Source organism: Centropristis striata, chromosome 16 (genome assembly GCF_030273125.1).
Source record: "Centropristis striata isolate RG_2023a ecotype Rhode Island chromosome 16, C.striata_1.0, whole genome shotgun sequence".
Taxonomy (NCBI): domain Eukaryota; kingdom Metazoa; phylum Chordata; class Actinopteri; order Perciformes; family Serranidae; genus Centropristis; species Centropristis striata.
The window spans coordinates 33485214-33512109 of NC_081532.1; positions in this window are offsets into that span (position 1 = coordinate 33485214).

The following is a 26896-nucleotide window of genomic DNA, read 5'->3' on the forward strand; positions in this document are numbered from 1 at the left end:
ATATACAGGAGAATACTTTTAATTAAAGTAAATTCTGCCCTGACTGTAGTTCATTTAAACAAAGAGCCTTTGCCTAGACTAACTGAAAATAAATGTATACAATGTGCATTTATACATTTGGTTTGTTTCGGTTCAGTTTTGCTTATTAGCAGCATTGTGTTGCACATTGTAATAATCTGTGTTCTTTACTGCAAATCATGCACTTTCCTGAATGGATAGCACATGAAGAAGAAAGCTGGAATACTGAGTGGTTCTTGGCACTGCAGACACGAGGAACTGTTGGCTGTAAATCCTTCAACTATTTGTCTTCTTACACATTTAAAGCCTTGTGTTTTGGATTATGTTCTCACTAACTACACCACTGTTGTCTTGGAAGAACTCAGTCGGTTTTTGGTACAGTTCAAGTAAAAATATCTTTGTTTTAAACTGGCAGAACAAAATGAAAGAGTAAGTCCTTCAGAATATAAGATTTATGCCCCAAGTGCATCATTTAGGTTCATTTTGGATGTCCAGTAATGAGCGGTGCCACTTTTATACCAATGTAAATTCAGCCTTAGTGCCAGATACTTGTTCACTGTCCTTTCTTTCCCTGATGTCTGTAGCTTGTATATGCATGCCCACACACACACACACACACACACACACACACACACACGCACAATCTGATGCTAAACTTACTTGTTTGTGCACAACACACACATTCATTTCTCAGAGTTTTTTGCCTTTTAGCTCTGTGCCTGGGCCTTTCTCTAACCCAGCAGAAGCAAAACAGTAAACACACAGTCACAAATCATGGCAAACACAGTTTATTATCATGAAAAAATTACAACCTATACATCCCATAAATGACAGTTCACAAAATAAATCAAACTTTACACATTTTGTGTTGTTTGTTTCTGTGCTGCTCCAAAGGTGGACCTCCAAATACTTCGTTTGATACTATGTTGATTTTTGTCAAAAATGGTCAAAACAAACACTAAAGATGATACATTATTAAAGCATAGTTTGTCCATTAATGACAGAAAAACACTATATTATGGGATGTCCAAGAATAGAATAGCATGTTAATTTTTGTCAAAAAGGGTGCAATTTTAAAATGCCTAAAAATGCTTAAAATGGCACAATTATTCTAGTCTGTTGATACATATTAGAGCATAATATGGCCAGAAATGACAGAAAAACACCATATTATGGGATGTCCAGAAAAGTGGACCAGAACAATAAAGTCATAGTCGTTTTTTCAAAAATGGTTTCAAAAATGGTGGAATTTTAAAATGCCTCAAAATGCTAGAAATTAAAGAAAAACACCATATTATGGGATGTCCAAGAATTGGACAATGAAGTCATAATATAGCATGTTGTTTATGCCAAAAATAGTGAAAATGACTTTATTATGGTCATTTTCTTTAAAATGAGTATATTCTGTCTAGAAATGACAGAAAACATCATATTATGGAATGTCCAAAAATTGGACCGAAACAAAAAAGTCATACTCTAGTATGTCGCTTTTTGTCAAAAACGGTGAAATTTTAAAATGCCTAAAAATGACTTTATTATACTTTGTTGATACATATTAGAGCATAATTTGACCAGAAATTACAGGAAAAAAAACATATTATGGGATGTCCAAAAATTCGACCAAAACAATAAAGCATGTCGTTTTTTGTCAAAACTGGTGAAATTTTAAAATGCCTACAATTACTTTATTATAGTCTAGTATAAAGAAAAACACCATATCATGGGATGTCCAAAAATCTGACCAAAACAATAATGTGATACAATAGTATGTTTTTTTTTTTTTCTTCAAAAAGGGTCAAATTTTAAAATGGCTAAAAATGACTTTATAATACTCTGTTGATACATATTAGAGCATAATTTGTCCAGAAATGACAGAAAAACATCATATTATGGGATGTCCAAAAAGTGGACCAAAACAAATAAGTCACACTATAGCATGTTGATTTTTGTCAAAAAGGGTCAAATTTTAAAATGGCTAAAATGCTTCAGAAAAACATGTTGATCACAGTAAAGAATAAGTTAACAACAACAAATCATGGAAAACACAGTTTATTATCAATCAAAAAAAAAAAAATGACAATCTATACATCCCATAAATAAGAGTTCACAAAATAAATCAAACTTTACACACTTTGTGTTGCTTGTTTCTGTGCTGCTCCAAAGGTGGACCTCCAAATACTTCATATGATACTATGTTGATTTTTGTCAAAAATGGTCAAAGCAAACACTAAAGATGATACATTATTAGAGCATAGTTTGTCCATTAATGACAGAAAAACACTATATTATGGGATGTCCAAGAATAGAAAAAGTCATACTATAGCATGTCAATTTTTGTCAAAAAGGGTGCAATTTTAAAATGCCTAAAAATGCTTAAAATGGCACAATTATTCGTTTTTTTGTCAAAAACAGTGAAATTTTAAAATGCCTAAAAATGACTTTATTAGATTATACTTTGTTGATACATATTAGAGCATAATTTGACCAGAAATGACAGATTAAAAAACATATTATGATCCAATAATATGTTTTTTTTATCTGTCCAAATATTCGACCAAAACACTAAAGTCAATATATATGTTGTTAATATATATATATATGTAAAAATGGCTAAAAATGCTTCAGAAAAACATGTTGATCACGGTAAAGAATAAGTTAACAACAACAAATCATGGAAAACACAGTTTATTATCAATCAACAAAAAAAAAAGACAATCTATACATCCCATAAATAAGAGTTCACAAAATAAATCAAACTTTACACACTTTTTGTTGTTGTTGTTGCTCTGTTTCTGTCCTGTCGAGTGCGAGGCTGAGAGTGTGTACAAAGTAGGATCCACAACAATAATTAACATTGTATATATGACGTACATTTAATGATCTTTGATTGTGCTCGTACACAGATACATTCAACAAAGGATCCCTTTACATTCAGCTCAACACCTTCAACTGCATGACTGAAGAGTTTTAAAGCAGATAAATCACTCGTGTACATTACAGTAAAAAACACAAACTGAATTTTTAAATAGCAGCTGTTTTAACAGTCTGCAGGGCTTTAGATTATTTATTTGTTTGCAGATCAATGGCAGTGATATGTTTGTTATTGCATTTTATAATAGTCACATCTCAAAAAAAAACTACCATTAAAAGTCTTACTGGTAAGTTGCACAAAAGCAACAATATTCATCAAAACACTGGCCGTAAAGTGAACATAATTATAGGAAAATATCTATATTGCCCAGTGTGAAACCACTTTGAGAGATTTTAGTGTCACACTCATACGCCGAAACAATAACTTAAACACGTTTGCCGTTATTTACAAAAATCTTCAATAACACCATTAAAAGTACAATATCTGATAAAGTTCTGTTGGCTATAGAAAGGCATGTCCGCAGATGAGTCACTGCCATCATTTAAAAAAAAAAAAAAAAAAAAAGTTATATCTTACAGCTTCTTAAATATCTCTTAATCAAGTCTGTACAAAATATGCTATCAACAAGTGGCTGCTTTCTATGACAAACAGTAAAAATAGCTGCAGTTGTAGAAAACGGCTCCTTCTCTGTCTGGATGCTTTGGTTAATAACTGTCCCTCAATTTAGATCCTTCAGACTGTAGTGGAAGTACAAAAATTAAAATATACTGTAGATAATAAAATAAATTGACACCTTTTTTCTTGTGAAGTGAAGACGTTTGGTGGGGACGTTAGAGGGTAAATATACATATAAAATGACTCCAACAAACCAGTGATATGGCTTCTTATAAAAGAAAAAAAAAACAATAAATATTTTTGAATACACCAAAACAGCTGCATTTCAATACATTAGAAAAGTCATGGAAAAGTCAGTTTAAGTCAAACAGCCCCAACCAAGTATTGAGTCATATAGATGGATATACATAGGCCAACAATTCCATATTAAACATCATTTTTAACATTAGCCTTTTTTTTTATAATATTCAAATTTTTTGAGACACTGAATTTTAGGTCTTCATTGAATGTAAGCCATAATCTTGATAATTAGAAGAAATTAGATAGATTAACCCTATAAAGCCAAATGTATCATATTTGTTACACAATAACTTATTTGAAAAATTGTCAGTTGTCATTTTATCACATTTCATACATTATGCATTTAATAAAGCAACATACAGTCTTTTTCTCATTTAGGTAAACTAAGTAAAGGTTTAACTGACATAATTAGGAATATTTAGAATAAAATTTAGATATCTCTCGAATAATTCAAAGAAATAAAAACATTTTTTTGAGCAACAAATTGCACAAAAATAACAGATGTAGCAAAAATGAAATGATGGTTCCACTGGTGGATCTGAGCTTTAATTGGTTAAAAATATTAGGTTTTATATGTTTTTGTTAGTTCAAGAAAAACAAATTAGAATTCATATATGCAAATTCATATATATATATATTATTTTTATTTGTCAGCAGGTTTTTTTTTTAAATTGAATTTTCTGGCAATTATTTCATGGTTCAGGCTTTATAGGGTTAAGACATGAAATATTTAAATCTGTGTGTAATGGATCTATATAATGTGTTATTTGCACTTTTGATTTATTGACAAAAATAAACTTTTCTCTGATATTCTAATTTATTGAGACGCTCCTGTAAACTGTGATTGAGTGGTGGCGGTGTTTACGTGGGCGGGGGCCCGTTGGTGTAGCGCAGCATGGGGTAGAAGGAGCGGGCGAAGTTGTTGGACAGCGTGCAGCTGTAGTTCTCCTCAGACAGAGGAACCAGACAGGCCAGAACCAGCAGCATGAAGAACAGCAGGTGCAGGGGGAAGGCGGCTCGGAGGACCCGATAGAAGAAGGGCCGCTGTGGGGACGTGTCCCTCCTCTCCTCCCTGGAGAAGACAGAGGACAGACATCGTTAAAGAAACTGCTAATCTACTCCATTAGGCATGTTTTCCCTCTGGTGAGCCGCTGTGGGTGTGGCTCGGGAGAGAGGATCCGCCCAACTTTGGCCCGCAGTGTAATTTTATTTGGCCCGAGAGGCAATACCAAATTATTATATTATTATTGTACTATAAAAGCTGACCCGTGAGACTATTATACGGCGCATTTACCGCTAAAACTACAAATCCCACAATGCCCTGCTGTTGTTTTGCCGCGTCAATCAGGACAGGACCCAGAAACGCTCCTCTGTGACAGTCGTCATAGCAACCTCAAGCTAGAGCTGTCTCCCAGCTACCCCTTCCCAAAAATGGAGAAAAGAAAAGCAGAATTTATTAACCTGTTGAAAAAGTTTATTTTGATATTTAAATCAGAAGGATGCAAATAGAAAAGAGGCATACGATTTTTATTTAATTTTAATTCAATAAATTAATGACATTGATGTGTTTTTTATTTGAAATTTGATTTTGCATGTCTGCACTATTTAGTTATATATTGTATGTTTATAAGCGTTGCTGGTTCCATATTTAATGTTAAAGCAAAACATGTTTGGTATATATCAAAAGGTTTATTTGTTCAATGTTGGCCCGCGATTTTATTCAAGTTTTAAATTTTGTCCCATTGTGTATTTGAGTTTGACACCCCTGGGTTAACGTCTCTTGCGCAGCTGTGAGAGACTGCAGCTGGAGGACTGGGCCGCTTGTGAGTGCTTTGGGACGGTGCCTGCTACTCGTTAAGAAGAGTAGGAACGAGACTAATACTACTTATGGAGCAAGACACAAAGTGCAGCTCCAGGTTATCAAAGTTACCTTCTGGTCGCTGATTGTCCAACTGAAGCCGTCTGTAGACCTGCAGGCTCCTTCTGCAGCAACAAACAAGTCACAGGTGTTACATGGTAGAATTATTCACATCCAAGCAATACTCCAATACATAAAACACATGTTACTATGACTTTTTTGGGAATTTGAGCGACATACTAAACTTCTATTCAGGCGTACCTTCTGCAGCAGAGGAGAGCAGAGCGTCCCCAGGCCGAGGCTGTCCATCTCTGAGCTGGTTGAGCAGCTTCCCTGAGACACACACAGTGAACGGTTACATAACTTTCCCTCTGATAACAAATCATTTATGGTTTGTGTTCTGAGGAATGTCAAACAATAGAGTGAAGGACATTTAACTCCTTTGATACAGACATAGCATGTTTAGAAACACAATTCATTAAACTGGACTGTCTGTGGCTACAAGCACCAAGAAGCAAAGTAAGAATAGTCTGTTTTTATATATATTCAGCTATGGTAACCCTTTATTTCACAGGTCTGCCATTTCTGAATGACTGTCCAATAATTTTTTTCCGAAAAAAACTTTCTGTAATTTGTAACAATTCAGGATGAAATGGTCATTTTTCCTGAAACTGTAAACATTTTCACTCATTCATTTTATATACTTGGTTTTATTTATTTTGAATTGTACAATAATACATTTGCAATATGCATGCATTCATTCTTAAAGCAATGCTGGTGTTTAGAGCATTTAAGACAGAGTCATATTCTCCATGCACTTTGAAAGTAGATAGAATTGTGATAAAAATCTACTTTGCGATAAATGCAGCCAAATTCAAACAGAGAATATCTCATAGTTGAGTTTCTAAGCTTTAACAATGATCTGCAGGAACATTTCACTGTTTAGTGCCACTGGTGTGCAAAGTCAGGGAGCATGATATCGTAGTTTTGTTCTTTGATGCTGTGTTTAATTGCTATATCTATATTAAACATTAAAACTGATGCATTTGTCGCATTTTCAAAACATGCAATAAAGCTGTTATTTCCTCAAACTTATCAGCCGATAATCAATAATATATATATATTTTTTTAAATTATTTTTATTAACGAAGAAACAAAGAAAAGAACAGTGGATTACTTATTAGGAGCCACTATATGAAAACAAAACACTAAAACACAATTCTAGACAACAAAGACTCAGGAACATATTTACAAATTAGACAATGTACACACAAATAACATACAAAGAATAATATAAAGGATCACCACAACAACAAAAAATGAAAACAACGATACACCAGTACAAAGCCACACGGCGAAAACAGACAGACGACCAAAAAAAAAAAAAAAAACACACAACAACATAAATTTAGCCCAAACAGAAATATAGAGAGACTGGTAATATACACAGATTCCAGTCAATAATAATTGTATGAAAACTATCTTGCAGTCTGAGTTTTCAGCAGCTGAATAACGTACCTGTGGTCCCGGCAGCGCGTGCAGGTCGGTGGCCACCTGTCGCAGCAGGAGCTGCAGCTTGTTGCCGATGACGTGGACCTTCTCCCGGGCCTCCACGCTGTCTTCTCCAGCGGTGTCCAGCAGCAGCTGAGAGGAGATCTCCTGCAGGGAGGACACCTGCTGCTGACGGCCACGCAGCTCCTCCTGCAGAGCCTGCAGCAGGGGGCGACACACAGCATCAAAAAAAGAGTTTATCAGGCTGAGAGAGAAATTCAAATCAGATTAAATAATGATCAAAGTAGGTTTTACATCTGCAGCAGACAAATGGTAAACAATGTCAACTCATCTACAGCCTAAATAAATAAAATATATAAAGTAATTTTTAGGCATTTTAAAATTTGACAATTTTTGACAAAAATCGACAGTAGTATGACTTTTTTTCCCTTCAATTTTTTGACATCCCATAATATGGTGTTTTTCTGTCATTTCTGGACAAACTATGCTTTAAAATGTATCAATGGACTATAATAAAGTAATTTTGAGCATTTCGCAGCATTTAAAAAATTGACCCTTTTTGACAAAAATGACTTTTTTAATTTTTTATTTTTTTTCATTTTATTGACATCCTATAATGTGGAGTTTTTCTCTGACATTTCTGGCCATTTTATGCTCTCATATGCATATGCATTTTTAGCCATTTTAAAATTTCACCAATTTTTGACAAAAATCAACATGCTTGATGACTTTTTTAGGCATTTTAAAATTATTTTATTTTTCTATAGTTTTTCTTACTACTCATTCATTATTTATTATTTATTCCCCCCCCCCATTTTGTAAATCATATAGTTTTTTGTTTGTTTGTCCTACTATTATTGTCACATTGCATGTATTTGTATATCAATCAAAGTATTTTTAATACTAAAATGCATGTGGCTCTCACTGTTTCACTGCATTTTTTTTACAACTTTAAACACCAATAAGAAGGCCTAGAGCAAACAATAAAAGTAACTACTTCTCACTAAATCTAACCCTCCTGTTGGTCAGCATTAATCAGCTCACCGTCAGCGTGTCTCGGTGCTGCAGCAGGGCGGAGCGCGGCGTCGAGCGGTCGCTGACGCTCACAGCGCTCAGTTTGTTCTCAGCCTGAGCGAGCCACAGCAGCAGAGAGTGCAGCGTCTCGTGAAACTCCTGCAGGAGGAGAAGAACACAGGGGTCAGAGGTCGTAGGGGCTACAACAATAAAGTCATACTATAGTATGTTGATTTTTGTCAAAAATGCTGACATTTTAAAATGCCTCAAAATGCTAGAAATGAAAGAAAAACACCATATTATGGGATGTGCAAGAATTGGACAATGAAGTCATACTATAGCATGTTGTTTTTTGCCAGAAATATGGAAAATGAATTTATTATGGTCTGGTGTTATATAAGAGTATATTCTGTCTAGAAATGACAGAAAACATCATATTATGGGATGTCCAAAAATTGGACCAAAACAAAAAAGCCATACTCCAGTATGTCGCTTTTTGTCAAAAACGGTGACATTTTAAAATGCCTAAAAATGACTTTATTATACTTTGTTGATACATATTAGAGCATAATTTGACCAGAAATTACAGGAAAAAAACATATTATGGGATGTCCAAAAATTCGACCAAAACAATAAAGCATGTCGTTTTTTGTCAAAACTGGTGAAATTTTTAAAATGCCTACAAATGCCAAAAATGACTTTATTATAGTCTAGTATAAAGAAAAAACACCATATCATGGGATGTCCAAAAATCTGACCAAAACAATAATGTGATACAATAGTATGTTTATTTTTTCAAAAAGGGTCAAATTTTGAAATGGCTAAAAATGACTTCATAAAACTCTGTTGATATATTAGAGCATAATTTGTCCAGAAATGACAGAAAAACATCATATTATGGGGTTTCCAAAAATTGGACCAAAACAAAAAAGTCATACTCTAGTATGTCGCTTTTTGTCAAAAACGGTGACATTTTAAAATGCCTAGAAATTACTTTATTATACTTTGTTGATACATATTAGAGCATAATTTGACCAGAAATTACAGAAAAAAACATATTATGGGATGTCCAAAAATTCGACCAAAACAATAAAGCATGTTGTTTTTTGTCAAAACTGGTGAAATTTTAAAATGCCTACAAATGCCAAAAATGACTTTATTATAGTCTAGTATAAAGAAAAAACACCATATCATGGGATGTCTGCTGGTCTTTTATACATTATTTATACGTTAATGGACAATTTGCAGCAGTAAAACCCCCACATTTATCAGATTCATCAAATCAAACACATTACCTGACACTGCATGAGTGCAGAGTGCAGCCTCCTCTCCCAGCTCTCCAGGCCGCTGCAGGCCTGCGTCCAGCTGTGATTGGCTGAGCCCAGAGCCTCCTGCAGCTCCCGCAGCTCGGCGCTGTCGCCCGGCAGGAAGTGGCGGCTGCTCAGGTTGGCGGAGATCATCAGACACTTGTAGCTGTTGAAGGTCTTCTGCATGTCCTGTAGGAGAGGAAACATAGTGTTTCATCTTCTGTATTTATCCGCCTCGTGTGATTCCACAGACGCTGTTGTTGGTGTTTTACCTTCAGTTTCCGGATGTTCACTTCAATGTCCCGGATGCTGGTGGACGGCGCGATTCGCTGGAGCCTCTCCAGCTCTGGCAGCACCCTGCCCAACCAGGAAGTGACATCAGAGAGGTCAGAGTTGAGCTTCTGCCACTGCTCCAGGTCCTGCTTGATGTCCGCCTCGTTGCTGAACTTCTGCACCTGCAGCAGCTCCCAGCGCTCGATCACACCTGCAGACAAGAACACTCATACTAGAAACAAGCTCTGCGGGAAATATGACTGTGTTTCCACTTCTAACACTTTTTTTATTGGGTCTCTCTTAACCCATTGACGCCTAAAACGCCTGTAAAACCTCTGGGCGATTTTAAAATCAGCCTCTAAAACCTGAAGTTTTTCTGGAAATTCAACAGAAGTGTCAACGCTTCTACTAAATAATAGATTTTTCAGCCTCTGTAGCACATAGAAATGAAATTCAAAAAGTATTTGAGAGCTTAAACAAATACTACAAAACGACGTATCCGCTTTCCAGGCTTCAATGGGTTAATACACATTAGCAGGATGTATACATGAATTAATATAGATCCGGGATTCCGTGCACAAGTGAACATATATGAGCTGTTTCTCCTGTGACTGCAGATGTTATAAAAGACCCTAAATGAATCAAATAAATCATGGCCTTTTAACTTATGAGGCACTTGTGAAAATACTGTAACACAGAAGATGCTCACGATGAAGACTACCAGCATCTACGTAATATTTTTTTGATACTGCAGACACGACAAGTCCACAGAAAATTACATGACAATTTTGACAGCTGATTAAAAGTATAAAATCAAGCTAAAATCGCAAATATTTTGCTGGTTCCAGCTTCCAAGATGTCTGGATTTACTGCTTAAAATTGTGGCATTAACATTTTTGATTCAGGGTCATGATTGGTTGAAAAAAATTGACCCTTTTTGACAAAAATCGACTTTTGACTTTTTACTTTTTTTGACTTTTTTTGTTTTATTTTATTGACATCCCATAATGTGGAGTTTTTCTCTGACATTTCTGCCCATTTTATGCTCTAATATGCATATGGATTTTTAGGCATTTTAAAATTTCACAAATTTTTGACAAAAATCCACATGCTTGATGACTTTTTTAGGCATTTTAAAATTATTTTATTTTTCTATAGTTTTTCTTACTACTCATTCATTATTTATTATTTATCCCCCCCCATTTTGTAAATCATATAGTTTTTTTTTTTGTTTGTCCTACTATTATTGTCACATTGCATGTATTTCTATATCAATCAAAGTGTTTTTAATACTAAAATGCATGTGGCTCTCCCTGTTTCACTGCATTTTTTTTACAACTTTAAACACCAATAAGAAGGCCGAGAGCAAACAATAAAAATAACTACTTGATTGGTTAATCATGACCCTGAATCAAAACTACTACTTTTGATGTCTTAATCCTCAGCTGCAGCCCTGTCTGACACTATCATGTTTGCATAGTCTTTGTGAGAGAAAACAACATGTTTATTGGAAAGTAGTGGGTAGTCCCGTCCCTACAACATGCTACTGACAATGTGCATTTTCTATGCAGGAAACCATAATGAGAGAGTGACACCTCTCTCCCTGCTGCATCTCTCTCTGTGTACCTGTGCTGGTCTGTTTGTCGGCCGTGCTGCTGGTCAGACCCCGATCCTCCAGCTCCTCCTCGTCGTTCAGGATCAGCTTGACCCTCTTCACGTTGTTGATGCTGCCGCTGCACTCCGACATCAGCTTCACCTGAACACACACACACACAGCATAAAACTCATCGTTAGTGGAAAACAAAATCTTAAAGGTTTCAAAGCTCCTGACTGATTTGTGTCCTTACATAGCCCTGCTGGTGGAAGGGGGTGCTGGTGGCGTGTGTGGGAGACAAGCTCAGGCCTCGGATCATTTGTCGGGGGACTCGTTTTCTCTCCGGGGAGCCAGGTTGGTGCCAGCTGGGCGGGTTGCTCACTGACTTCACTGAGGAGAGAATGGAGGGAAAGCTTGTGTCAAGTTATGGAGAGAAAATCAACCACAGAGACAAAGATAAAGAGAGAAAACAAAGACTGTAAATTTCATCAAATAGTCTTATAGCTCACACACATCTGACACATGCATAACACTCAAATATCTGTAAAAACAAACAAACAAACATGCAAACAGCTTCAGGAATGACCAAATGGATTGCACATGTAAATAACATCATGCAAGATTTGATCTTTGTAAAATAAAGTGAATGAGAAAAAGTCGTGTTGCAAAGACACATCTGCAGCTCAGCGTACAAATGTGTCAGAACCAACCTGGTCTCACAGGAATCCGTGAAATAGCCACGGATTTCGCTTAACTCAAAATCCATGGAATAGCCACGGAATCGCTCAAATTTCCATGAAACTGACACGGATTTCTCTACAATGCAAGTTAATGACATGCATAATGTCATATCCCGTGGCTATTGGTTTGTTCCAAGTCACGTGACTTTCAAGGTCCCAGCAGTCAGAACAAAAAACATGGCGGACAGTTTTCTCATTTTTAGTGAAAAATCAATATTTTGACTTAGTTTCTGCATAAAAATGGATTTTGATCACATTTCTAGCGAGAAATATATGTTTTATTTTCTAAATCTTCATTCAGTGAATGTACATAATCACTTTGTGGTGAAGATCTCGCCAGAAAAATATGAATAAATGTCATTAACTTGCATTGTAGCGAAATCCGTGTCAGTTTCACGGAAATTTGAGCGATTCCGTGGCTATTCCACGGATTTTGAGTTAAGCGAAATCCGTGGCTATTTCACGGATTTCTGTGAGACCAGGTTGGTCAGAACAAGCTGTCTGAGAATGAAGTGGGGATGGGGTGGATGGGTTTTTGGGGTGCAAGGAGGCGGGGTGTCACAGGGAGGAGGCGGGGTTTCACAGGGAGCAGTAGCATGCAGCAGGCAGAGCGCCTACCCGAGGCAGCGTTCACTGCTCTGACTGTCGCTCTAACAAAGGACTCTGAGCTCTCTGTGACGTTCACATCTGGAAGAGAGGGCGCAGGTCAACAGTGTGACGGAGCGCTGCACAAGTTACAGAACTGCTTCAGGAGTTTCCACCCCACAAAGTGCTGACGGGTTTCAAAGGCTTTAAACAAAATGACACTATTTATTACAGCCAGAAACTGTAAAACCTGAAATTATCGTCATATTTTTTTACATTTCCGACCGTCCTTGAACGAATCGTGTGTGACGCCTGCTTCCATCAGCAAAAATTACAAAATCTAAGCATAAAATAGGGATGTTTTATCTAAATTAATTTTACATGTCTCTTTTTAATTTACCAAAAATAAACTGTTTGCATGAACAACATCCTGTCAGAAACAGGCTAAATTCTGCTCCTCAGAGTAAATGACGAGTAAATGTGGAGACAAACAGTCATGTGACAAATATTCAGTGAATCTCGGAACTGCAGGCTGTTTACACAGAGCAGAGGGGAGAGGACAGGAGGAGTTGTAAATATTTGAATAGATCAATATGTATAGGATGTGGAGCCCTATTTCCAATATATGTAACACTTACGAGCACTTGGAAAAAATATGTTATATAGATAGATTAAATTTTATTCCAATTTTTGTAAAATAGAAAAAAATCAATACGCATTTTTAAAAAAATGATTTTTGGCCTTAAAACTCCATTACTATTTCACAAAAACATTTTTGAATACAAGGCCACAGTGAGTAAAATGTGACAGGAGCAACAAAAGAACAGTGGCTATCCAGAGAAGAGAGAGTGAACTGATGTCTTATTTTGAAATTCAGCACTTGAAGATATTTTATATTTTCTGTATCGTCACCTAATCCAGATTAAAAGACCCAAACCAACAATGTGCTACTCTGTTCTGACTTCTCTGACCCAAGCACATGGGTTTCTACTGAACACATTAATTGTTTAAAATACAATACAATAAATTTGTTTGGTCAATTATCAAGTCTGTTTATCACCAGACTCAATCCTTCAAGGACCTGAAATTAAAAAATGTAAAGATTGCGATTGCGAAGAGATTTAAAGTTGCAAATCTGCGCGAAAAGTCGCAGATTTACGAGAAAAAACACTTTAAATCTCATAAATCTGCACATTTTTTTCTAGTAGATTTGCCACTTTAATCTCGTAAACTTTTTTCTCAAAATATTATTATTTTTTTTTACACATTCTAGCAGTATGTAATATCCTCCAATATTTTCTAGGGTTGAAATTTGGAATTTGCAAGTATTTCAATGAGTGTCCTATTAAGGGTCAAAGTGGTGAATCTGGGAGAAGAAAGTTGCTTTTTTCCCACTTTTTTCTCGTAAATCTGCAACTTTTTTCGCGCAGATTTGCCACTTAAAATCTCTTAAATCTGCCACTTTTTTTCTTGTAGATTTGCCACTTTAATCTAGTAAATTTGCAACTTTTTTGCCAACCACAGGACAGTTTACATTGTTGCTCCTTGTGATGTAAACGTGTGAATTTGTACAATTTCTTCTATGTGAAGTAAATCATACAAAATCACAAGAGTAACAAGTGGTGTCATAATCACCTGACAGGGCGCTGAAGAAGGTGGCGTCCTCGTCGTCCTCGTGTGACGACGATCCTCCCACGTCCACCGTGTGGTCCCACTCCAGCGGGATGGAGTCCACGCTGACCGGGGTCTCTCTTCCCGAGCGCTCCAGTGGAGGAGCCAGGAGGTGACACATGACCTGCCGACCAGCGGAGCCTCCTCCTGCTGCTGGAGACTCCTCCTCCTCCTCCTCCTCCTCCTCCTTCTTCCTCGTCTCTCCCCACGACGTCCCGTTGGTCAGATCAGGAGAGTCGTCCAGGTCTGTGTCCCGGTCTGACAGCTCCCGCTCCTCCTCCAGGACCTGGAGACATAATGAGGAAGAAAGTAAGGACCAAAAAATGTGTCATACTCAAACATCAAATAATAATGTTTAATATTTCTAATTTCACCGTTCAAAGGAAAAATAAAAATAAAATCCATAATCTATTATGAGACACAAGTTGTGCTGTTTGCAATGTTTATTTTATGTTTCCCCATCACTTTAAAGTTTAACTGTATTTGATCTGTCTGATATTTTGGGACAAGCCACTTAAGAAACATTTTGGTTTAGCTTAATTTACTTTAGTATTTAAAGAAAATAAGTTTCTTTTTTCTTCTTTTTATTAATCAGATGCTTTCATCAATTGTAAATAGTTTTATAACTATGATTAAATTAAATTAAACAATAATAATAGTTATTATTTTGGCTAATGTTTGATTAATTCATATATTATAATTATAATATTAACATTTTTTTAAATAACTTAAAAAATCTAAATAAAGTTAATAGAACAAAATAAATTAATTGTATTGTCATTTGGATGTTTCTCTGTGAGGAAAACAATAACAAACAGTACTATTAAAAATAAATATTTTCAGCAATTGTAAATGTAAATGTTTGTAATTTTTTCTCAGGCTGTTTCTAAGTAATATTTATTTAATAGAACCACTTATTTTTTATGAAAATACACAAGTGAATCTGGGAGAAGAAAGTTGCTTTTTTTCCACTTTTTTCTCGTAAATCTGCAACTTTTTTTGCGCAGATTTGCCACTTAAAATCTCTCAAATCTGCCACTTTTTTTCTTGTAGATTTGCCACTTTAATCTAGTAAATTTGCAACTTTTTTCTCAAAATATTACCTGAAGTTACCAAATATAGTTCTTTGCCTGATAAAGGGTTAAAGAAGAGACTGACCGGGTGTCTGTTGACGAGGCGGTGGTGGAAGCGTGCCACGCGGCCGAACACCTCCTGGCAGTACGAGTGCAGCTCCTCCAGCTCGTCCTCGATCAGCACGGCGTCCAGAGGAGCGCTCTTCTGGATCAGGTTCTCCCCGAACACGATCAGGGCGTCGATCTTGTTGGTGTTCAGGGTGATCTCCTGCTGGAAGCCCTGCAGAGGGAGACACCAGGAGGCTCTGGGTTCACTTCATCCCTCTTGGATGTAACCCACAAGAACCCAGACCCAGTTACCCTTAAAGGAAAGTTATGGGGGATATACCACCATTTCTGATGTGTTTTCAAAAACACTATCCCTAAATGTCAAAGATCTGTGATGTGACATAAACATTACATTGGGCACTTATAGTATTTATGTTTATAATATTTATGTTTATAATATTTCATATTTTAAAATAAAATAAAAAATAGACACAAATTTGCCTTTTTCTCTGCATCTCCACAACATCTATCAAAATTGTGACATTATTAGTTCTGTTTAACAACAATTTTTTTTTTAGATTTGTTTTAAAGTAGCATAATAATAATAAATCGATAATAAATAAATACAAATAACAATGTGTCTTTTTGTTTATCAAAATTGTGACTTTAATTTGTTCAGGAAATATGGTCAAAGCAAGTTAAATACAATACAGGACACTGTATTAACAGATTAGAATTGTTAAATGGGTTTAAACTTTGCCTAGTAACAAAAAATAGAAGATTTAACGTGTTTGTTACACAAGTGTCACCATGGGTTCTCATTGGTTAAATGAAACGTATTAACCCTCTGTAGGAGCACACTTACGTTGAGCTGCCTCATCTTGTCCTCGATGTCGCTCTCGGAGAAGTGCTCCACGTTGGTGAGCTGCAGGTCCATCTCTGTCAGCCAGACCAGGATCCCCTCACGAGTCCCCTCAAAGTCTTCTCTCTGAGAGGTGAAGTGCTGCAGGAGCACAGAAACCGGGACACGGAGCATTATTTAATGATCTTTATAGACACTTTACTGCTATAATTTACACTTTTTTTTTTACTTTGATGCCTCGTTGATCCCAGCAGTGTTTCTGAACGTGACATACACTACCAGTCAAAAGTTTTAGAACACCCCAATTTTTCCATTTTTTTATTGAAATTCAAGCAGTTCAAGTTAAATGAACAGCTTGAAAGGGTACAAAGGTAAGTGGTGAACTGCCAGAGGTAAATAAAAAAAGGTAAGCTTAACCAAAACTGAAAAATAATGTACATTTCAGAATTATACAAGTAGGCCTTTTTCAGGGAACAAGAAATGGGTTAACAACTTAACTCTATGGAGTCTCGGGCTATTTTGTCCATTTTTGAATTCTTTTCATGTCTTTGTAAGTCATTTTGTGTCTTTTTGTGTCTTTTTTGGTCATTTTGTGTCTTTTTTAAGTCATTTTGTGTCTTTTTTTGTCATTTTGACTCTTTTTTTAGTCCTTTAGTCCAACATAAAATTTGATTTTGAATCTTTTTTTTACTTTCAAAACACTATCATGCTCAATAAAGAATTTTAAATGTTGCAAATGTGCATTAATTTCAGAGTACACTGAGACATTAAACTGCATCATTTTCAATTCAATTCTGGAAAAGTTGGTGTGTTCTAAAACTTTTGACCAGTAGTGTATATCGAGGGAACAGAGTCAGGCTGAGGTTAAGGGGTTTTTAAATCACAAAATATCAGAATTGCATAATGTATGTGACACTATGCAGCTCCTCCATATGGTTCCTATAGAGACTAAAACATTGGTTTATAAATTCTATATTACCCAGAACCGAACCTCACTTATGTTGTAGGATAAAGCTGAGAAGTGTAAACTTAACATCTTGGTTGTAATTTGTATGTCATATCTTAAAATCTATGTTTTGTTGTCTGTCACCTGGCTCCAGCGTCTTAACTTAAAGGTGTTTTGTAGTTGTGTGTGTTTTCATGTGCTTATTTAATTTAACTTATATTAACTTCCTCACCAGTTAAAAAAAAATCAGTCTCAATGGATTGATAAACACTGGATGGAAAACCCAACGAAATGAATGCAAAAAGAACTGGCCCTCTGAAAAAAAAAAAAAAAACTAGGGTTCTGTCTTCAAACACACAATTAATTTTCTCCAAAGAAGCTTAAATATCATTACAACTGCATGCATGCAACTTTTTAAAAATCTGTCCTCTGTCTGTGGAGCTGGGCTGAAATGTTGAAATATGTTATTACATACATACATTTGTAATGTATTTTATTTATGCATCTACTGATACATAAATAAAATACATTACAAATGTATCCAATTTTCATTTATTTTATTAAGGTATTTTTTAAAATCTTTTTTTATTTATTTATTTTTTTTAATGAGCATACTTGGCATCCTGTGTTTATTTATGTATTGGTGTTATTAGCATAATTGTTAATGTTTCTGTTTCTCTGCTTTTTTGCCTCCCTATATATTATTATATATTATCATAATACTATGTTTTTTGTTTTGTTTTGTATTTATTTTTCTTTTGTGGTTCTTTGTTCTAATGTACCCTTTAAAAAACTAAAATGTGGAAAACAGCTGTGGAATAAGTTATGTATTGTACTGATGCTTATGAATGCTAATTTCCAATAAAAAAAAATATTAAAAAAAAAAAAAAAAAAAAAAAATACATTACAAAGACAAGATGTTGCATGAATTATATTCCAGCAACATAAACTCTGAGTTCTGAGCTCTGACCTGGGACTTAACCCCTGACTGTATATTTATGACCCTGCCCATATTGTGAATATGGACTTATAGGGGCGGAGCCGGCCGAGGTCACGCAGCACCAATCAGCTGAGGTCTTTGATTGACATGCAGCCTTTATAAAGCAACATAAACATCCTCCATCTGCTCGCCGCCACATGCCGCCATGCACACGGCTTCCTGCCAACGTGACACCTCGTGCCTCGTCACTGTCTGAGAGGTGACCTAAATCCTGCCGGCTTAGAGACAGCGCTCAGATCAGCTGGGAGCGCCTCACACACGCTGATGTTTGCTCTCTGATGGTTGTTTCACTTGTTTCCTTTCATTTATTCCTGGTTATTGAGGTGAAAAGTCATCGATCTCTTGCAAATATCTTCATTGGCTGCATGGGTGAAGGTTATGTGGAATGTTTTAAGTCTCGTCTCAAGACCCATTTTTATTCCCTGGCTTTTTAACACTGCATGAGTTTTGTGGTCCTCTGTGTCTTTTATTTCTTTTATTTATTTTACTACTTTTAACTACGTCTTTTATTTTATTTTACTATGTTTATCTGTTTGATTGTATTGTTTTATTTATGGCATCATTTTAGATTTATACACTCAGTTCAACTCACACACTTATTATTTATTGCTGATTGGTATATGGAATTGTTTGTTTTATTGTTGATTTTATGTACAGCACTTTGGAGACGTTTGTGTTGTTTAAATGTGCTATACAAATAAAGGGGATTGGATTGGATTGGATTTTATTGATGTGTCTCTCTCACCTTGATTCTGCGGAGAACAGCAGCCACCCTCTTCTGCAGGCAGTCCCACCTCTGGTTCCCCTCGTGCACCATGACTTTGAGCTTGCTGGCGGCGTCGGTGCGGTTCTCGCGGGCCAGGCGGCGGTATTGCTTGTTGACCAGCTCCAGCTGAGTCAGACGCTCGTGAACCTGCCGCTGGAACGCCTGACGGGGAAACAGAAAAATACTGTCTGAGTACAAATAAACAAGCTCTCTGTTGAGAGACTGAACATGTGAACATACAGTTTGTTATTCTGCAGCATTGAGCATCACTTTAAATCATTTGAGTTAATGTTAACATGTTGGTGGAAAAGGAAAAACACATCAACACAATCAAAAGAAACAAAGTATATTTGGGCTGTCAGATAAGCTTCTTGTGTATCCTGAACACTGCTACAATAAAGAAACATTATCAACTTCCAACAACAGCATTTGTAGTTTTGATACTCTATACCAGAGGTGTCAAACTCTGGCCCGCGGGCCAAATTTGGCCCGCAGTATAATTATATTTGGCCCAGAAAGGCAATACCAAATTATTATTATACAGCGCAAATAATACTACAAATCCCAGAATGCTCTGCTGGTGTTCTGGCTTGAACACAGTAGATCAGTGTGGAGCAAACTGAGCAACAATTAAAGTTGTCTTTATGCACTTTTTCTTGCTAGTCCAAGGCTTGAATGGCTGCACATTCATTGAAGGATATTATTATTAGTCATTTGGTTTATTATTGTTATTTTATTCTCACATTCATTTTTTAGCCTGTGGAAAAAGATTACTGTTAAATTTAAATTTAAAGAAGGCCGCATATAAAATAAAGGGACACACGATTTTTATTTAAATTTTATTTAAGAAATGAATGCCATTGATGTGTTTGTTTATTTTATTTGATATTCGATTTTGCATGTTTGAAATATTAAGTTATATCAAGCTTTGCTTTTCGCATTTCGTTTGAACGTGTTAAGGTCAATTTTTTCAATAAATATCAATGTTGGCCCGCGACTTTGTCCAAGTTTTAAATTTTGGCCCACTGTGTATTTGAGTTTGACACCCCTGCTCTATACGATTTGGTCGCTGGATCAATGGAGGGAGAATGCTTAATAAAAGGGATTCTGTACTGTAAAGGAATGCAGACATATCTATATTATTCAGTTGTATAATTATTAGTGTTGATATGTAGCATTGTCTTCCCCTTTGTGTTACTGTCTGATTCGTTGGTTAATCTTTGTATCAGGTCAGTCTGAGTGTTTCTGATGCTGTTCTGCATAAACGAAGGTGCTTACAATGATGCTGTCTTCTTTGATGGTTTATTGACCTGTTTTGTATTTGTCTTTACATCAAAAGGTTCAATAAAGATACAGAGCAAAAAAGGAAACAAAGTAAAACAGAATATAGCAGTTCTACACAAAGTAAAGAAGAGATTCATCCAATTAAAGCATGTTTTTTTAATCTGTTTCCTTACAGATATGGGACTTAAGGCTCACTGGTAGAGTGCACTGTCACTGTCTATAAAGCATGAAAATGCCAAAAGGATCTGCAAATTTAGAAGGTATGTTTAGTGGTTAGCGGCTCTTCTGTCTGGAGTTTGCATGTTCTCCCCGTATCAGCCAGGTACTCCGGCTTCCTCCCACAGTGTTTTATGGTTTGCTTTTATTTATTGTTTATTTAAAAGCAATGAATCTATTTATTTTAGTGTTTATTTCCTGTTTTATTTATTTTATTGTCTCTTGTTCTGTTTGTTTATGTACAGCACTTTGTTGCGGCTGTGGTTGTTTTAAAGTGCTTTACAAATAAAGTTGAGTTGAGTTGAGCAGTCCAAAAACATGCACTTAGGTTTAATTGGTGACTCTAAATTGCCCATAGGTGTGAATGAGAGCGTGATTGTCTGAATGTTTGTCTAATAGAGGGGCAGATTTAAAGCATTTGGCACCTTAAACTGATTTAATTATCTAGGATTATTGATAAGCAATAAAACATGGAAGAAATGGGACTACTTGCATGTGCTGCTCAAAGACTAAATAGAAATCGACTCAACAGTAATGTCTCTCTCCAGAAACCAATATAATCCACACACCAGGAATTATACGAGAAAGAAAATAGTTCCTGCATGAAATTGCTCACAAAAAGCTCTGTAAATAATGTATTTGTGGTGAACAGAGTCACCATCCAGGCTCCTCTAGCAGCTGCTCAGCAGGATTAACAACCTTTTCCAGTCAATTTATGGATTTGAACCATTACGCTCCCAGAGCTTCCATCAGAGTCTGTGGGTCAGTATATAGGTCACAGGATGGTTTCCACAGGACGGAGTCAGAGTCATCCATCCTGTTGCCGTGGAGACGAGGCACTTCGGCAGAGTCCAGATTAACCAAGACACTAATCTGTGTTTCTAATCCACAATGACACAGCAAAGGTTACCTCGCTGTCTCCAAGCAGCAGCACACCTGAAGCTGCATCACTGTGTGTGTGTGTGTGTGTGTGTGTGTGTGTGTGTGTGTGTTTAGTAACTTTCCAAGCAATCAAAGCAAATCTTGTCACAGATCTCATCTGGAGTTGAACTCTGTTTCACCTCCCAAAACTGCAACATGTTTTTCTATTCCTGTCATTTCATCTTTTAACAACAGCAAAGTAAACAACAACAACAACAACAACTTGCTCCCACATGTTGGACACTTTCAGGGACATACGAGTCCAAATTCTGCTGTTTAAAGATGTTAAAGATGCATTCTTGGATGTATTTTAAGAGGAAACAAAACAACAAGAAACAGCTGAGTCAATTTCTTAACATTAATTTTCTTAAAATACATATTTTGGTGATTGTAGTTGCTACTTCAAAGCTCAATATCCAAAATTACACGTTGGTCTATCAGAACTAAACTCTATCAGTATAATTCATAGTTATTTCCTTTCTCATTTGTGTTTTTGTGTTTATCTCAGGATATTTCTCAAAGCTTATCTTTTTAGAAAAACTTTCAGTAATGCAACCACATCATTTTATTTCCAACATTTCTTATATTTTAAATGTCACTGCCTTCTATCTTTTATTTTTTTATTTTATTGGGGGTGCTTTATTTGTTGTAATAACCTGATTTCATTTATCATTGGAGTCCTAAAATGCTTTCTCTTGTTGTTTCATCCATTTAAAGCACTTTGTAACTTTGCTTTGTAAGGGGCTGTACAAATAAAGTTTATTATTATCATAATGATAATTAACTAAAGGACAGATTTCCATTAGTGCTGCAGTGCATATTCACTGTACTCTGAGGATGAACCCTAATATATGAATATATATATGAATTCAGTAGAGGAATGTGAAAACACAGTGACAAACAAAGTCAAGGTCATACATTTTAGGGAACTTTGCTTTAAGAAAAACACTTTTTTGACTGGAGGGAGAAAGATTTGTCTCCTCACCTCAAACTTCTTGAGCTCCTCCTTGGCGCAGGTGTAGAGGACGTCAGCAGAGTCGGGGCTGGCTGCGGTCAGCTCGGCGCTCTTCAGCCAGTCTTCAAACCGAGAGAAGTCGTCGAGGAACTTACACCAGAGACGCCACGTCTCCTCGATCCTGAAGACAACAGAAAAGGTCATTTTTTATGTTTTCTTTTTTTTTCTTTTTTTTACATTTTTTTATTTTATTTTGTGAGAGCATTATCATACAGTGCTTACTTTCAGACAATATACAATAGTATTTCTGCCACTCACAATCAAGGTTTTTTGTTTACAAAACAAGAAACAAGATAAAGAAAGTTAAGTTTATTACATTTGAGAACTTTGAACAAACTGGGAAAGGTAGACATACGTAAAAGAGCAAATAGAAAAAAGAAAAAGAAATTATCCACCATGGAGTTTCAAAAATGAAATATAAATAATACAAACTAATCATTAGACCCAATAAAGCATAGTACAATGTCACAGTACAAAACAGCATTACAGGGTCATCCTTACAGTACTTCTGTCTGTTCCACATTAACATATTCAACCCACTTGGACCACAGTTTAACACATTTATCTTTCTGAAGGCGAAGGGAGAAGGTAATCCTCTCCATAAGATAAATGTCATTTACTATATATATATATATATATATATATATATATATATATATGTATATAAATATATATATATATATATATATATATATACTGTATATATATATATATATATATATATATATATATATATATATATATATACTGTATATATATATATATACCTATCCACTCCTGCACCGTAGGTGGCTCAGGGAGCAACCAACGCCTTGTGAGTGCTTTTTTACCAGCAGTTAAAAAAATACCAAATAAATATTCATCAGCTTGCCTGACCTGTAAATCTAAATCTCCTAAAAATAATATAGAAAACTGCATGGGTAGGTTAGTGTTAAATATGCCACTTAATACTTTATGAAGCTCTATCCAGAAGGATTTAACCACTGGGCACTCCCAAAAGACATGCCAGTGATTGGCTTCTCTGTGTCCACATTGTCTCCAGCATGTAGCTTTCCCTCCGGCAAAATGTGCCTTTTGTTTTGGTGTAATGAGGACATTTTTCATGTTTTCATGTCATTGTGCATTGAGGTAAAGTCACCTGAGCAGCTGAGAATAAAAGTATTATAAAACATGCAAAAACCACAGTAAATGTTCACGTCATATGGGAATATTGAGTTCAACCTGATATAATGAAGATTTTTATGGTGATATTTCTGTTGACTTTGTGTCATAATCCAGCGCTCACCTCATCCTCCTCTCCATGGACATGGCACAGATGTTCCTCCAGCGGCGGTCCAGGCTGCGGGTCGTCTGCTGGATCGAGTCGTTTTCTGAGTCGCTGCCGCAGGCGTCGGCGTCGTGCAGCAGGACGTCGCAGAGCGTCAGCACCGACGCCACGCTCTCCGTGTGCTGCTCGATGTCCCGCTGCAGGTCCTGCAGGTCACACGGCACCGTTAGTGAACACAGCGCCAAGTCACATGGGCAGATTTTACTCAATAATACGGCTCACGCTTATATTTTTATTTCTGATCATTTTTAAGTTAAAGTAGTTTTCAGCTTTTGATGGATTTCACTGTCAGGATCATTACAGAACTTCCACTACAGCTTCTGACATGTGTGTGTGTGTGTGTGTGTGTGTGTGTGTGTGTGTGTGTGTGTGAAGTCTGACAGCACTCTTGTTTGTTCAAAGTTACCACTCTCTGGGTTGCCATGGTACCGGCTGAAAGCTTAAAGAGCCCATCCACACAGGAGTCATTTCAGCCGTCCTTCATGCACTAATGGGCCGAGCTGCAGTCTTCTCCTGTCTCCTGTCTCCGTCTGTCCCTCACACAGAGTCTCTCTGTCTAAACTCAGACAGGCTACTAAAGATATCAGCTTTATGTTTCTTCTGTTATTCCACTTATAGAAGTATTTACACTCACCAGTCTATTTATTAGGTATACCTGTTCAACTGCTCCTTAACTCAAATATCTCATCGGCCAATCACATGGCAGCAACTCAGTGCATCTATTCATGTAGACATGGTGAAGAGGAGCTGCTGAGCAGCATCAGAACGGGGAAGAAAGGTGATTTAAGTGACTTTGAACGTGGCGAGGTTGATGGTAAACTGATCTAACAATCATATATCATATGTATGACTGGTTCAACAGGAACCCAGAGAACCACTGTTAGAACCAAGGTCTGCAGGAGACCGTCTCTGAACCACAACACGTGCAACAGCAGAAGCAGCAGAAAACCACTCCGCCACTTTATTAGTTACACCTTACTAGCCAATAAAGTGATGTGTATTTCAGAAAGGGCTGGGTATTGTTAAAGTCTGATTGATAACAGTGACATTATCAATTCTGCTTCTCAGTCTGATTCCTGAACTGATTCTTGATCCATTTTCTGTGTGAAAGAAAAATCAGCCCTCACAGGTCGTTATGGTTTGAAAAACCATAACAACCTGTACTTGCAATGACGCAATAATGTTGCCCAATATAATTTTTACTTTTCATGCCTTTTATTTGACATTTTTTGTGCTTTTTGAGCACTTCTTTCCTGGTTGATGTGTTCCTGTGATTTTATCCAAATATGCAGGAACTTATAATAATAATTATTTGCTATTCTCACATTCTGATGTGAAAAAAAGTTTAGGTTTGGGGATCTAAACATGCCAAACAATGTTCATAGATTCCACCTGTCACTGAGGTTTAATGTGTCTGTCAGGCAGCATTTAATTATACACAAACATAAATCTGCTCCAGATCTTGCTGAAGGCAGTGGAGTAAACAGTCTGCTGTACCTTGAGATTAAATCAGATCAGTCTGAACACTTCTCTCTCTCCTCTCACAGCAGAAACCTCTCTCCTTCTGCAGCCTGAAGTCCATTTCCTTTGGGATCCGGCTGAGGCCGAGCTCTCAGTGCATTTAGCGTCTCTCAGCTCAGTGTGACAGTTTCCTCCCTTACAAACAGCACTCTTCCTGCAGCGTGCCGAGACTTTGCAGCACATTACTCTTCTCTGCTGTTATTATTATTCTGCGGGCCACTACAGGGTGGCCGCAACATAAAAGGTTTAAAAGCAGGCGTGCATCACCAGTGATCGAGTCAGGTTCTTCCCTGCAGTGTGTCCACTCTGCCCTGTGCCAGCCTCCAGCTTTTTAAGCCTTTTATTTTTCACCTGGAAGATGTCCGAGCTCACGAGTTGTAAAGAGGCGTGAGGTGAGAGTTGTTACCGCTGTGATTTACCACCTGGAAGTTTTCTTTTACTGAAAACTCTCATTGCTCCTCCACATAGACTTATATAAATTATTTAAGTTTTGCTCCTAAGACGTCTTTTCCCTGTCAGCAAACCTGAGATTTACACTTTGCCACATGCATTTATTTAAAAAAAGTCAAAAGCTAAATTGCCCTCTGATGCCAAACTTGACTGCAATAACTTTTGTGTGAGTTGGACATTGAGACGGGCAGGTAGCGTTTCCAAGTGATGTGCAAGGCAATAAAACATTATGACATGTTTAACACACATTTGTCCAAAGCCGGCAGTACCAAAAATGACTAAAATATGTTGCTGTAGCTTCAATAAATATATGAGGCTGCTATTGCCATGATTGTAATTGAAGTATTCTTATGTATACTACTAATATGATCTTAACTTAACTTTGAAAAATAAAGGGCCAAAATATGACATTTTATTATTTACGTTATTTGATCAAATGAAGCCTGTGCAGGATGTTTCTTGGACAGAGGATGAGGTGGAACTGTTACTGAAAGAAATAATGTCTTTTAAATTAACCGCTTGTAACCAAAATGTTGTTTGTTTTCCTCCAGAAAAAAGAGCAACATGACAAGAAATCAGAGTGAGTGATAAGACCCAAGCAAGGTATCATATATTTTAAAAGTCTCTGTTTCCACCAGTCAAGACTAAAACGCAATCCCTAAGTTTTAAAACTAAGAGTCACCTTTTTTAGGTTTTAAAAACACTTTGCTTAGTGAAGCAAAAGTGTGGACGTAGACCTGGTTTTCATCCCTGAGATGACAAACTGATTTTGCCACATTTCATGGCTGAGTTGGGGCTGCTCATTAAAACAAGAATGGCTCCGTCTCTGCCCACCTGCTGCTCAGCCAGTTTCCTCTGGATCTCCTCGCTGTGGCACACGTTGTAGACGACCGGCTTGGCCAGCTCGGCCTCGATGCGTGACAGCCATGTCCGCAGGTTGCTCATGTTCTTATCAAGCTGCTGCACCGTCACCAGCGTCTCCTTCAGCTTTCTCACCCTGCAGAGAGAGAAAACATCCCGTACAGAGTGTCAGTGTCGCTGGAGGTTTAGCTGGTTCAAGATCAAGAAACATGAAACTTGCAAACGGTTTTGTTTCTCTTGTCTAATT